Source organism: Drosophila biarmipes, unplaced genomic scaffold, assembly GCF_025231255.1.
Source record: "Drosophila biarmipes strain raj3 unplaced genomic scaffold, RU_DBia_V1.1 ptg000046l, whole genome shotgun sequence".
NCBI lineage: Eukaryota > Metazoa > Arthropoda > Insecta > Diptera > Drosophilidae > Drosophila > Drosophila biarmipes.
In genome coordinates this window covers 22,536-37,459 of record NW_026114552.1, presented here as the reverse complement: position 1 = coordinate 37,459, position 14,924 = coordinate 22,536, and the positions used below count along the sequence as shown (strand labels likewise).

The window sequence follows — 14,924 nt, the reverse complement described above, 5'->3', positions numbered from 1 at the left end:
CATTATTATGCCTTATAGGTATTATACCTATAAGCCATATACATACGATTTCATTTTTTTATTTATATATGGTTTTGTATTTATAACCATATACCGTATTTACTTTTATAAGGATATGATTGGCGTTTTATATAGTATTGACAAAATTATAAGTTTGACAAACACTTTTTTAAGTCTTTTAGTTAAAATTGTCATTTTTAATTGACTATCTAAACACTAGATATATTTGCACATGGAGCAAAGAGTATAAAAATTGGTCGCGTCACTAATAATATCGCGATACATTTTTACTACCATCAAAATACCACATACGTTTATATGTCCTCTTTATTTAATTTGGTTTCTAAACCTCAGGAATAGTTTTAATTATATGTGCGCTCTAAGTTGAATGAATTTCTTGAATCTCTTTACTTGAATTTCTAAGACTTAAAAATATTTATAAATAGATGTCCTATTGCATAATATTTTTTTATCGCTTCACTTATAAAATAACGATCCTGCCTTTCTACCTTTGAATAAACATTCATATAAACATGGAGAAAAAAACGTTCGCGTCACTAACAGTATGTGACGATAAAATTTTGCTAACATTAAAAGGAACATATTTTTATATGTCAACTCTTAGTTGAATTGGTCTATTGCTTAAGATTCTAGACCTTAGGAATATTTTTATATTATATGTTTGCCAATCTTCGCGTCACTAAAAAGATGACGATTCATATTGTTATTATTAGATGGTCGAGTTGTACTTATATTGATATGTTAATCAAATTGGTCTCTTACTTGAAAATCTAGACCTTAGGAATATTTTTATATTATATGTTTGCCAATCTTCGCGTCACTAATAAGATGACGATTCATATTATTATTAGATGGTCGAGTTGTACTTATATTGATATGTTAATCAAATTGGTCTCTTACTTGAAAATCTAGACCTTAGGAATATTTTTATATTATATGTTTGCCAATCTTCGCGTCACTAATAAGATGACGATTCATATTATTATTAGATGGTCGAGTTGTACTTATATTGATATGTTAATCAAATTGGTCTCTTACTTGAAAATCTAGACCTTAGGAATATTTTTATATTATATGTTTGCCAATCTTCGCGTCACTAATAAGATGACGATTCATATTGTTATTATTAGATGGTCGAGTTGTACTTATATTGATATGTTAATCAAATTGGTCTCTTACTTGAAAATCTAGACCTTAGGAATATTTTTATATTATATGTTTGCCAATCTTCGCGTCACTAATAAGATGACGATTCATATTGTTATTATTAGATGGTCGAGTTGTACTTATATTGATATGTTAATCAAATTGGTCTCTTACTTGAAAATCTAGACCTTAGGAATATTTTTATATTATATGTTTGCCAATCTTCGCGTCACTAATAAGATGACGATTCATATTGTTATTATTAGATGGTCGAGTTGTACTTATATTGATATGTTAATCAAATTGGTCTCTTACTTGAAAATCTAGACCTTAGGAATGTAATATATAAAGGATTAAAAATTCGCCACAAAGCCAAGCAAACAATCAATGCATACAAATAGATTGTTGGTTGAACTTTATATAAGAAGTTCAACACAACAAATAAATTATGCAATTTTATTATCGAATCATCAAGCAAAGGATAAGCTTCAGTGGATCGCAGTATGGCAGCTGCTCAACCACTTACAACACCTTGCCTGTTACAAAAGTCGTTTACAATTGATTCTAGGCTTTGTCATTGTATTAAATAATGCTTTTATATGTAACTAGCGCGGCATCAGGTGATCAAAGATCCTCCCAATTTACTATGTTACAAATTACATTGGCATCACATCCATTGTCGTTTAAAAAGTAAATTATAAACTTTAAATGGTTTAGAAGCCATACAATGCAAATTGCCCCTTATTTATCATTGCAGTCCAGCACGGATACGACCTTAGAGGCGTTCAGGCATAATCCAACGGACGTAGCGTCATACCACTGTTCGCTCGAACAAGTATTGTGCCATTGGTCCGTACCTGCGGTTCCTCTCGTACTACGCAGGAATGCTGTCGCAACAACGTTTTGTCATTAGTAGGGTAAAACTAACCTGTCTCACGACGGTCTAAACCCAGCTCACGTTCCCTTGCATGGGTGAACAATCCAACGCTTGGTGAATTTTGCTTCACAATGATAGGAAGAGCCGACATCGAAGGATCAAAAAGCGACGTCGCTATGAACGCTTGGCCGCCACAAGCCAGTTATCCCTATGGTAACTTTTCTGACACCTCTTGTTAAAAACTCTTTAAACCAAAAGGATCGATAGGCCGAGCTTTTGCTGTCCCTGTGTGTACTGAACACCGAGATCAAGTCAGCATTTGCCCTTTTGCTCTATGTGTGGTTTCTGTCCGCACTGAGCTGGCCTTGGGACACCTCCGTTATTATTTGAGAGATGTACCGCCCCAGTCAAACTCCCTACCTGGCAATGTCCTTGAATTGGATCATACCTGAGTAATTGGAGTTATACCAAATTTTCAAATCAAAAATACATAAATGCACCGTTTTATTAAAGAATTTGTTTGCGATTATATAACAAACTCGTGATACTTTGATCAAGAAGCTTGCATCAAAACCCAATACCATAAGATATAATAAATATATCCGTATAATGGCTAGGAAATGATACACGTTCCATTTAATCAAGTAAGTAAGGAAACAATAAGAGTAGTGGTATTTCATTGGCGATACCAAACCGAGGTCTAATATCTCCCACTTATTCTACACCTCTTATGTCTCCTTACACTGCCAGATTAGAGTCAAGCTCAAAAGGGTCTTCTTTCCCCGCTAATTATTCCAAGCCCGTTCCCTTGGCTGTGGTTTCGCTAGATAGTAGATAGGGACAGGTGTGTCTCGGATCCCTCCGAACTTATTTAACGTGACGTGTTCCGCACTGAAGGGATTACAGCCACGGCATTCTAATATACCCACAAGGGAGTATATAATGCAAGGGTCTGGGTTAAGCGCCAAACCAACGCCCTGGACTAGAAGCTATAGCTATGTACATAGCAACCACCCCAGTAGCAATTTAAGTACTTGCTTGTCGGGCAAGCACTCCCCCTTGCATAGGGGCGAGATCTATCTAAAATCTCTACTGTTCTTTGGGTCGCAGCACCCGAGTTGTATTAACGCAACATCCACGTCGAGCCCGGGGACTCTACCCGCGATATAGGTGTCAACCACAGCCACCACGAAACTCCCACTAGGGGGCCGACCTCAATGAGTAGCCTTGGAGAACCACTCAACCCGTGGCACCGAAATTTCAGGCTCGGTGGGCCTCACCCCTTCAGCTCCGACAAGCTCGGATGGGGCAACCATGTCATATTAGTCGCCTCCTACGACAAGCAATGACAAGCTGTGGCAGTATTCTTCGCCGTTGCCACACGGCAAGGGGGTTTTGGGACTATTGTCCCGGCGCCTGCGGTTCATCCCTCGTCGCTTCCATCCTACGCCTCGAGAAGGCAGCATCAGCAAAAGCTCCTAGGAGACGCATCCGTTCTGGGGTCTCGACTACTCCTGCGACGTTCCATCGTTCTTGGACTCGAACAATGCCAAGGGCATCCAAGTCACGCAAATCGCTATAGAGGCGGCACTCACATAGTACGTGAAGCCAGTCCTCACTCTCCTCTCCACATGAGCATGCGGTTGTGGTGCTGAGGGTTCTACCATGGAGGAAAGCGTTGAACGACCCGTGTCCTGTCAGCAAGAATCCGGCTCTTAAGGTGAAGACAAAGTCCTTCCTCTTGTAGACGAACGCTGCCTCTGGGAAAAACTGGCGAGTCACAAAACCGTGAGCCGCTTGGTCCCATCTGAGTTGCCACTCATTTAGCAGACATTCGTCTAGCAGAGCCATCTTGGATTTCCAGTCCAACACAGACAAGTCCTGTCCATAGAGCCAGTCGCTCTCGTCCAGGGGAACGTGCTTTCTGAGCTTAAACTTCACTGCCATCCTGTGAGCATCTAAATCCATTGGAGGAGCACCAGCAAGCACCTGCAGTGCCACCGTGGACACTGTGCGGCATACCGGTAGGCATCCTAATAGGATGGTCCTCTGGCACGAGGTGAGGAGTCTTAAGGACTTGCCCTTGCTCGCCGCCTTGTACCAGACCGAGGCACCGAAGAGTGCACAGGGGACCATGAGTCCGCTGTATATCGTCCTCTTAGCACGGGAGCTGAGCCCCCAATCGACTCGGAGCACCCGTGCTAGCCCTCCGGCAACTCCAGCCAGCCGATCTCTGAGAGCAGAGATATGCGGGAGAAAGCTCATCCGCTCGCCGACTAAGATGCCAAGGTACCGGCATTTGGTGACGTATGGCAGGCTTGCTCCAGCAAACCGTACGGTCGGTCTCCTAGTGTCTGAAAGATTCCCTTTCAGCAACATGATTGCCGTCTTGCTGGTTGACACACTCACTCCAACCTCAGCTCCCCAGGCTCCCACGATGTCCATCAACTGCTCGCCCTTTCGCTCCAGATCGGCACGGGAATTCCCATCGACGAAAAGTAGCAAGTCATCTGCAAACGCGCTCAGAGCACAATGTGGCTCCAGGCGCTGAAGCAGCACATCCATCAGTAGGTTCCAAATAAATGGACCACTGACGGACCCTTGCGGGCAGCCCCGTGTAACCGACACTGTGGCCGCTTCGTAACTGCTGATGATACTGGCACTTCGACCGGAGAAATAACTTTTCCACAAGTCTATCTCTCGACAGCCGACGTCGATAAGCCGATCCAGCACCGCGTTCCACTCAACATTGTCGAAGGCACCCTTGAAATCAACAAAGATTCCCAGCACCCTCCTCTCGCGGCTGGTGGAAACGGTGTTTTTAGCGTGCATCCACGCATCCTCAACGCAGCGTCCAGGCCGAAATCCAAATTGCCATCTGCAGCCATCCGGTAGCACATCCTTTAGTCGATTCACCATGATCCCTTCCAGCACCTTTCCGAACACTGGCAAAAGGCATATGCCACGATAAGAGGCAGGATCGCTCCTGTCCTTATCTGGCCCCTTTACCAGCGGTATCACTCTCGGGTGTTTCCACTCGGCAGGAAAATATCCTTCCGAGAGGCATCGAGAGTACAACTTCGTCAGGTGCTGAGGGATAGCACGCCATACCTCCTTGACGATCCCACCCGTGATGCCGTCCATTCCCGGCGATCGCCGGCTTCTCAGCTTCGCGACGCTGGTTGCCACCTCGAAGGCTTCGAGGGTCGGTGGAGCAGCAGGAGTTATACCCTCACGCACTGTGGATTCCGCAACAGGGAAGAAGTTGCGGAGGAGTATATCTGCGCAGTCGTGCCATGTCGTAAGTAGCGCGCCGTTCGACCTAAGACATCCAAGATCGGTTGTCTTTTTCCGGCCTCGGCATATTCGGTAGGCGTGCCCCCATGGATCATCCTTGTGCCGTCCCACGAAGTCCCGCCAGTTTTGTTCCTTTGTCATCAGGATAAGCTTCTTATACTGGCCTGAGGCAAGCCTTAATCCAGCGGCAAGTCGCTCAACATCGCCGGTGCCACTCCGACGAGCTGCCTGCAGCCTGCGCCTCAGTCTCCTGACCTCTTGGCGCTTGGTACTCAGTTCAGGATTCCACCATATTACGTTTCCCCTTGCTGCAGGTATCCTGCGCCCTATTACCCTGTCGCACACTTCGTGTACGATGGAGCGAAGGGCTGACACATGATCATCCAACGGCGATTCCTCCAGTTCCTCGAGACATTCAGCTACATCCCTTAGTTCTACTCTGAATCTTCGCCAACTTGCATTGGAGAGCCTCCATTGCGGTACCGGAGCTAGGCTCTCAACGGTACTGCTTGGATCTGGAGTAACCTCAACAGTGATGATGTTGTGGTCACTCAGCTCCCAGAAGTCAACTCTCCATTCGTATGTTGCCCACACACGCGCTGCTTCGTTGGTGAAGGTCACGTCGATATCACTTCTGGAGCGGTGATTATCGAACGTGAACACCTGGCTGGCCGTATTAAGCACACAGACACCGCTTGCGATGATCCACTCGTCCATGTGCTGTCCCCGTTCGCGATTCAGACGGTCTCCAGAGTTAGCTGGAGTTTTGCTGAACCACATCGGGGAAACCGCATTCGCATCAAGTCCGAGGATTGTCGGTGTCCTGCTGGCTAGCAGCAGAACCGTATCCAGGTAGTCAGTGTAGGGCTGCAGGGCAGCTGAGTACTGGCAGTATACGGAGGACAGAAAAATGGTGCCGTATTTTCCTGTGACACTCACGCACACTCCATAATCCGTCGTCAATGTCTCGATGGGCATGCAGATGGCAGACGGGTCGTCCACGATGATGGCAGCTTTCTTCCTTTTGTCAGCGAAGATTCTCATGCCTCCAGGGAGTCCAGTGAGACGCTTGCCTGCGTCCACATAGGGCTCCTGAATGAGTGCGAACAGGTGGCCAGCATCTCTCATCCGCTTTGCAAGCTCGATGACAGCGCAACGGCCTCGACCACAATTCGCTTGGATGAAGCTGAACATGTTAATGTCTAGCTTGCACCCTGGCTAGCACAGCGCTATATATCGGGCATCCACCCGAGAGCATATAGTGCCCCGAGGGTAGCCCTTTATGGCGGCAGTTACGGCAGTCCACCGCATTTTTGCACTTCGCCGCGACGTGGTCGTTCTGTCCGCACTGGCGGCAGACCTGGTTTTCTCTAGCGTACCGACACTCGCTGACTTTGTGGTCAAAACCAAGGCATCGGTGGCACGCATAGGTGCGCACTTGAGAGCGGCAGCGGTAAGAGAACCACTTGATATACACCCTCCCGCTTTCGAGAACGGCCAACGCCTGATCATCTACTTCCAGCGTCACGTTTATAGTGGCGCTGTTAGCTGCTGACCAGGGCTTGGTCGCCAGGACTACCGCCTTCTGGAACTCCTTCAGCGACATCTCCTCGAAGTTTTTCTCTTTTAACTCCATCATGAACTCATCCGGCGTCACAGTGGTGTCCACATCCTGTACCGTCACCCTGGGTTTTGCGGCAGTGTTTTTGGACACCTTAAGGCCCACCTCAGCGAATTTTGCGGAGGCAACGATTTTCGACATCTCCGCCTGCGATGGCGTGCGAATAATCGCGCCGCCCCGCTTCAACTCTCGCACCTCATGCACTCTGACGCCCAAAGCAGGCGCTACCTCTTTGCGGACCTTGTCCGCAATTTGCCTCCCTGATAAGGCCGGATCATCACATGCAACGACTGCCGACCAGGTCTCCCGGATTTTCCGCGGTGCGGCTACAGGGGCATAGGGGGCGACAGGGGCAGCAGGTGAGGCGATAAGGTGCGCGCCTCTAGCAGCGGCGGCTGCGTATGAGACGGCCGAGGCAACCGGTGTCTGCTTCTTAAGGCGGTCCTCAAGCACTCCAATCCGTATAAGGAGGGCTGCAACAACCTCCTCGTAGCGGTTGGCTACGGACTGTACCTTCACATTTGTGGCCGGGTTGGCATAGGAGACCATGAACATCCTACCGATCTCCGATCGGATGTCCCCCATCTCGGCAGCGACGGCACCATTACCTCTCCACTCCCTATCCGAGAAGGATTTTAGAGGACTGGCTGGTGCAACGAAGGTCTTCTCGTGTTCAGCAGAGGATGCAGCAGCGGCGGGGGCTGCGGGAGCGGCAGGGGCTGCGGCAAGGGCAGCGACAGGCGCAGCGGCAGCGGCAGCAGCAGGGGCAGCGGCAGCGGCAGCGGCAGGGGCTGTCGCAGTGTCAGCGGCAGTTGCATCCAGTGCCATCAACTTGCACCTAGAGGCGTCCCTCAGCGGCGCTTTATTGCGCTTACCTCTGGGTCGTCCTCTGCCCCCACTGCTTCCCCTACTACTAGCACTCTCACTGCCAGAATCTCCAACATCCATTTTGGGTGGCGCCATCCGCCGGTTATCGGCAGTTCCAACCCAAAAGCTTTTCCACCAAGGACTTACCCCTTTATTATCAGCTGGTCGGAAAGCTCTATCAGCTGATCAGCTGATAAAAGTTTAGCGATGACACAAACCGCACAGCTGTTTTAGGCAAAATGTGCCTAAATAAGCCTAACTCCTCTCTCAAGAGAGCGCCTCTCTCGTGACACACGTGGCGCAATGGAAAATTTCCAATGGGAAAAACCCAATTTCACCCGGTTTCACCACTTTTACACAGGGAAAACACGCGCACTGGGTTCGCAGGCACAAAACACGAATTTTCGTGCTGTTTCTAGCTTCGTATCTGGTCTCTATCAGTCAATATTGGCTACACTCGCGGAGCGTACGGAAAACACGTCTGTTCGCACGAGCAATCTAACACCGACTGAGTAGATAGGGACAGTAGGAATCTCGTTAATCCATTCATGCGCGTCACTAATTAGATGACGAGGCATTTGGCTACCTTAAGAGAGTCATAGTTACTCCCGCCGTTGACCCGCGCTTACTTGAATTTCTTCACTTTGACATTCAGAGCACTGGGCAGAAATCACATTGTGTCAACACCCGCTAGGGCCATCACAATGCTTTGTTTTAATTAGACAGTCGGATTCCCCAAGTCCGTGCCAGTTCTGAATTGATTGTTAATTGATAATCGTTATAATTAATAAGAACTAATTGGTTTAACCCAATTAGTATTCTTAAAAATTTTAGCAAGAAAGTTCCACAATTGGCTACGTAACTAAACTATCCGGGGAACAAGTAACTAACATAAATGCTAGAAACTCTATTTACCCAGAACGAGCACATAAACCATGTTATTGTTTCCCAATCAAGCCCGACTATCTCAATCTTCAGAGCCAATCCTTATCCCGAAGTTACGGATCTAATTTGCCGACTTCCCTTACCTACATTATTCTATCGACTAGAGACTCTTCACCTTGGAGACCAGCTGCGGATATTGGTACGGCCTGTTGAGAAGTTTGCGTGTCCCCACCATAAATTTTCAAGGTCCGAGGAGAAAATATCGACACAACAGTATATGTCATGCTCTTCTAGCCCATCTACCATATCTCTCTGCGAAAGACTTCCATGGTAGTACGGCTATAAAACAGAAAAGAAAACTCTTCCGATATCTCTCGACGGCTTCTTTATGGTCGTTCCTGTTGCCAGGATGAGCACGAGGCCCATATTTAATAACAAACGGATACTCAACAGGTTACGGAATTGGAACCGTATTCCCTTTCGTTCAAAATTATTCAAGTATATTAATTTAGCTAGATTTTATATAATATATATATTTGTTTGGCATTTGTATTTTACTTGAAAATTTTCGGCTTTCGCCTTGAACTTAGGACCGACTAACTCGTGATCAACCACTGTTCACACGAAACCCTTCTCCACTTCAGTCCTCCAAGGTCTCATTCGATTATTTGCTACTACCACCAAGATCTGTACCAATGGCAGCTCCATGCAGGCTTACGCCAAACACTTCTACGCATACCATTGTACCTTCCTACTCACTAAAGTTTCAAAATTTATATTACAAGTAATATAAATCATCTACTTTAGCGGTAATGTATAGGTATACAACTTAAGCGCCATCCATTTTAAGGGCTAGTTGCTTCGGCAGGTGAGTTGTTACACACTCCTTAGCGGATTTCGACTTCCATGATCACCGTCCTGCTGTTTTAAGCAACCAACGCCTTTCATGGTATCTGCATGAGTTGTTAATTTGGGCACCGTAACATTACGTTTGGTTCATCCCACAGCGCCAGTTCTGCTTACCAAAAGTGGCCCACTGGGCACATTATATCATAACCTTGAACTTCATATCAAGAAAGTTAAGGTTCTTACCCATTTAAAGTTTGAGAATAGGTTAAGATCGTTTCGACCCTAAGGCCTCTAATCATTCGCTTTACCAGATAAGATTATTTTATATAATATTAAAATGCACCAGCTATCCTGAGGGAAACTTCGGAAGGAACCAGCTACTAGATGGTTCGATTGGTCTTTCGCCCCTATACTCAATTCTGACAATCGATTTGCACGTCAGAACTGTTTCGGTCTTCCATCAGGGTTTCCCCTGACTTCAACCTGATCAAGTATAGTTCACCATCTTTCGGGTCACAGCATATATGCTCAAGGTACGTTCCAGTTAGAGGCATAAATAATATAAATATCATTATACATAACTATATAGAACGCCCCGGGATTGTGTTAATTAGCTATAAATAGTTAAAAAACTAATCCCATTATTAGTCAAGTTAATTACGCTATTAGGTTTATATCCCAATAACTTGCACATATGTTAGACTCCTTGGTCCGTGTTTCAAGACGGGTCCCGAAGGTATCCTGAATCTTTCGCATTGTTAATCCTACAAGTGCATATAATAAACACAAAAATCAATGATAATTATGCCATTATATAATTCCGAAAAATTAACGCACTGTATTCATATAAATCTATCAGCACTTTATCAAATTAATAACATTTATTCTGTGTTAAAATGCAAGCAAATTAATTTGAATAAACTATAAGTTATATTTTATGATAAATTTGGTATGCTAATAGATTACAATGTCCTTATATGGAAAAAATGCACACTATTATCATAATATTGTTTAAATATTACAATTCTAATGATGAATTTTCCATAACGGATATTCAGGTTCATCGGGCTTAACCTCTAAGCAGTTTCACGTACTGTTTAACTCTCTATTCAGAGTTCTTTTCAACTTTCCCTCACGGTACTTGTTTACTATCGGTCTCATGGTTATATTTAGTTTTAGATGGAGTTTACCACCCACTTAGTGCTGCACTATCAAGCAACACGACTCTTTGGAAACATCATCTAGTAATCATTAACGTTATACGGGCCTGGCACCCTCTATGGGTAAATGGCCTCATTTAAGAAGGACTTAAATCGTTAATTTCTCATACTAGAATATTGACGCTCCATACACTGCATCTCACATTTGCCATATAGACAAAGTGACTTAGTGCTGAACTGATTTCTTTTCGCTCGCCGCTACTAAGAAAATCCTTGTTAGTTTCTTTTCCTCCCCTAATTAATATGCTTAAATTCAGGGGGTAGTCCCATATGAGTTGAGGTTGTGTATAACTTTTATATGCAATTAATTCTTTATATATAATGATAAAACATTTTATTAAATTCGTTATATTAATAATATCTGTATATAAATGGCATTTGTTTGATTTAACGAATCAACGAAGAACAATAATATTGTCAACGGTTTTCTATTTTCTAATCATTAATAAGAGACAATTCTAGATAAATTTTTATGCTAGACATTTCTCAGTATCATTTGATTGAAAAAGAAAATATTTCTCTTCGTTTTTCACATTCAAATTATTTACTAATGTGAGATAATGTTTTTCATATATTTTTTAATATTATGAATAAAATAATTAAATTATTATTATCCAATAATATACCATATGCTTATAAAATTTCATTATAAAATTTGTATAAGCAACTTAATTAGCATAGTCTTACAACCCTCAACCATATGTAGTCCAAGCAGCACTATAAAATTAATTAAAGTACATAACAGCATGGACTGCGATATGCGTTCAAAATGTCGATGTTCATGTGTCCTGCAGTTCACACGATGACGCACAGTTTGCTGCGTTCTTCATCGACCCATGAGCCGAGTGATCCACCGCTTAGAGTTTTATAAATTGGTTTCTTAATTTTGTCAAATATGTTTTTATTGAAAGAAATTAAAAATACACCATTTTACTGGCATATATCAATTCCTTCAATAAATTTATTTTTATACCTAAAACGAATGCTGCGAAATGTCTTAGTTTTATATAACCAATATATATCAAAGTATTTCTTTTTAAATTGCATTTATTGTAAATAAATATATATATATATATATTAATACTTTTTTAGCGATATAAATTGAAATTTATATAAAACATTAACCTGTATAAAAGCAGGTACAACATTGTACATTTTAGGTTGTTGCATTATCCAATGTATGCGCATAACTGAGATGAACAATACATATCGCAACGCGTGTATATTATGGTCCATATACACACAGTATTTTAATTGTGTTTATATACAATAATAATTTAATATTATTATTTTAATAATTCGATTTGCTTGTTCGAATTTTTATTTGTTTGTTTTGGCTGCTTATTATTTCTCTCATATGTATTAAATACAATATATAATTTTAATATTTGCATTATTTCGATTTGCTTGTTCGAAATTTCATTTGATCTATATTAGATCATATACATTTTGGCAATTCATATTTTATTTGTATTACTATAATGTATTTATTATAATATAAACAAATATTTTATTAACGGTAAGGATATACAATAATAATTTAATATTATTATTTTAATAATTCGATTTGCTTGTTCGAATTTTTATTTGTTTGCTTTGGCTGCTTATTATTTCTCTCATATGTATTAAATACAATATATAATTTTAATATTTGCATTATTTCGATTTGCTTGTTCGAAATTTTATTTGATCTATATTAGATCTCATATACATTTTGGCAATTCATATTTTATTTGTATTATTATAATGTATTTATTATAATATAAACAAATATTTTATTAACGGTAAGGATATACAATAATAATTTAATATTATTATTTTAATAATTCGATTTGCTTGTTCGAATTTTTATTTGTTTGCTTTGGCTGCTTATTAATTTCTCTCATATGTATTAAATACAATATATAATTTTAATATTTGCATTATTTCGATTTGCTTGTTCGAAATTTCATTTGATCTATAATAGATCTCATATACATTTTGGCAATTCATATTTTATTTGTAATACTATAATGTATTTATTATAATATAAACAAATATTTTATTAACGGTAAGGATATTAAAACATTAATGATCCTTCCGCAGGTTCACCTACGGAAACCTTGTTACGACTTTTACTTCCTCTAAATAATCAAGTTCGGTCAACTTTTGCGAAACAACCGTAACACGCAAGGCGTCACAGTGATCACGTCCGGAGACCTCACTAAATAATTCAATCGGTAGTAGCGACGGGCGGTGTGTACAAAGGGCAGGGACGTAATCAATGCGAGTTAATGACTCACACTTACTGGGAATTCCAAGTTCATGTGAACAGTTTCAGTTCACAATCCCAAGCATGAAAGTGGTTCAGCGGTTTACCCGGACCTCTCGGTCTAGGAAATACACGTTGATACTTTCATTGTAGCGCGCGTGCAGCCCAGGACATCTAAGGGCATCACAGACCTGTTATTGCTCAATCTCATTATTGCTAGACGCAATTTGTCCATTTAAGAAGCTAGTGTCCTTATAATGGGACAAACCAACAGGTACGGCTCCACTTATATAAACACATTCAAACACAATAAACATTTTACTGCCACCATGAATGAAGGCTATATAAGCTTCAACACCATAATCCTGAAGATATCTATTTAATATATTTGAGTCTCGTTCGTTATCGGAATTAACCAGACAAATCACTCCACGAACTAAGAACGGCCATGCACCACCACCCATAGATTCGAGAAAGAGCTATCAATCTGTCTTACACACTTATGTTCGGACCTGGTAAGTTTTCCCGTGTTGAGTCAAATTAAGCCGCAGGCTCCACTCCTGGTGGTGCCCTTCCGTCAATTCCTTTAAGTTTCAGCTTTGCAACCATACTTCCCCCGGAGCCCAAAAGCTTTGGTTTCCCGGGAAGCGACTGAGAGAGCCATAAAAGTAGCTACACCCAATTGCTAGCTGGCATCGTTTATGGTTAGAACTAGGGCGGTATCTGATCGCCTTCGAACCTCTAACTTTCGTTCTTGATTAATGAAAACATCTTTGGCAAATGCTTTCCTTAAGTTAGTCTTACGACGGTCCAAGAATTTCACCTCTCGCGTCGTAATACTAATGCCCCCAAACTGCTTCTATTAATCATTACCTCTTGATCTGAAAACCAATGAAAGCAGAACAGAGGTCTTATTTCATTATCCCATGCACAGAATATTCAGGCATTTGAAGCCTGCTTTAAGCACTCTAATTTGTTCAAAGTAATTGTACCGGCCCACAATAACACTCGTTTAAGAGCACTAATGCAGGTTTTTAAATAGGAGGAACATATGAAAAAATACAAGTATCTAAGCACATGTAAGAACTCCACCGGTAATACGCTTACATACATAAAGGTATAGTACTAACCACAATTGTAAGTTGTACTACCCGTATGAAGCACAAGTTCAACTACGAACGTTTTAACCGCAACAACTTTAATATACGCTATTGGAGCTGGAATTACCGCGGCTGCTGGCACCAGACTTGCCCTCCAATTGGTCCTTGTTAAAGGATTTAAAGTGTACTCATTCCAATTACAGGGCCTCGGATATGAGTCCTGTATTGTTATTTTTCGTCACTACCTCCCCGAGCTGGGAGTGGGTAATTTACGCGCCTGCTGCCTTCCTTAGATGTGGTAGCCGTTTCTCAGGCTCCCTCTCCGGAATCGAACCCTGATTCCCCGTTACCCGTTGCAACCATGGTAGTCCTAGATACTACCATCAAAAGTTGATAGGGCAGACATTTGAAAGATCTGTCGTCGGTACAAGACCATACGATCTGCATGTTATCTAGAGTTCAACCAATATAACGATCTTGCGATCGCTTGGTTTTAGCCTAATAAAAGCACATGTTCCATAAGGTTCATGTTTTAATTGCATGTATTAGCTCTAGAATTACCACAGTTATCCAAGTAACTGTTAACGATCTAAGGAACCATAACTGATATAATGAGCCTTTTGCGGTTTCACTTTTAATTCGTGTGTACTTAGACATGCATGGCTTAATCTTTGAGACAAGCATATAACTACTGGCAGGATCAACCAGAATAATGTTTTTATTCATATTTCATTCATATTTTTTGAATAGAAATTAGCAATATATATGTTGTTATAGATTTTATTTCTAT

General features: G+C 42.1%; 2 non-coding genes and 1 pseudogene across 2 annotated transcripts; all 3 read right to left on the bottom strand.

Moving 5' to 3' along the window:
* Window positions 1-1,629: 1,629 nt before the first annotated feature.
* On the bottom strand, window positions 1,630-11,067 carry LOC122818001 (large subunit ribosomal RNA; annotated as a pseudogene).
* A 402-nt stretch (window positions 11,068-11,469) lies between these two features.
* LOC127012305 (5.8S ribosomal RNA) lies at window positions 11,470-11,648 on the bottom strand. The gene has a single exon (XR_007765809.1). It is a non-coding gene; the product is annotated as a 5.8S ribosomal RNA (ribosomal RNA).
* Window positions 11,649-12,851: 1,203 nt separating this feature from the next.
* LOC127012303 (small subunit ribosomal RNA) lies at window positions 12,852-14,845 on the bottom strand. The gene has a single exon (XR_007765807.1). It is a non-coding gene; the product is annotated as a small subunit ribosomal RNA (ribosomal RNA).
* Window positions 14,846-14,924: the final 79 nt, after the last annotated feature.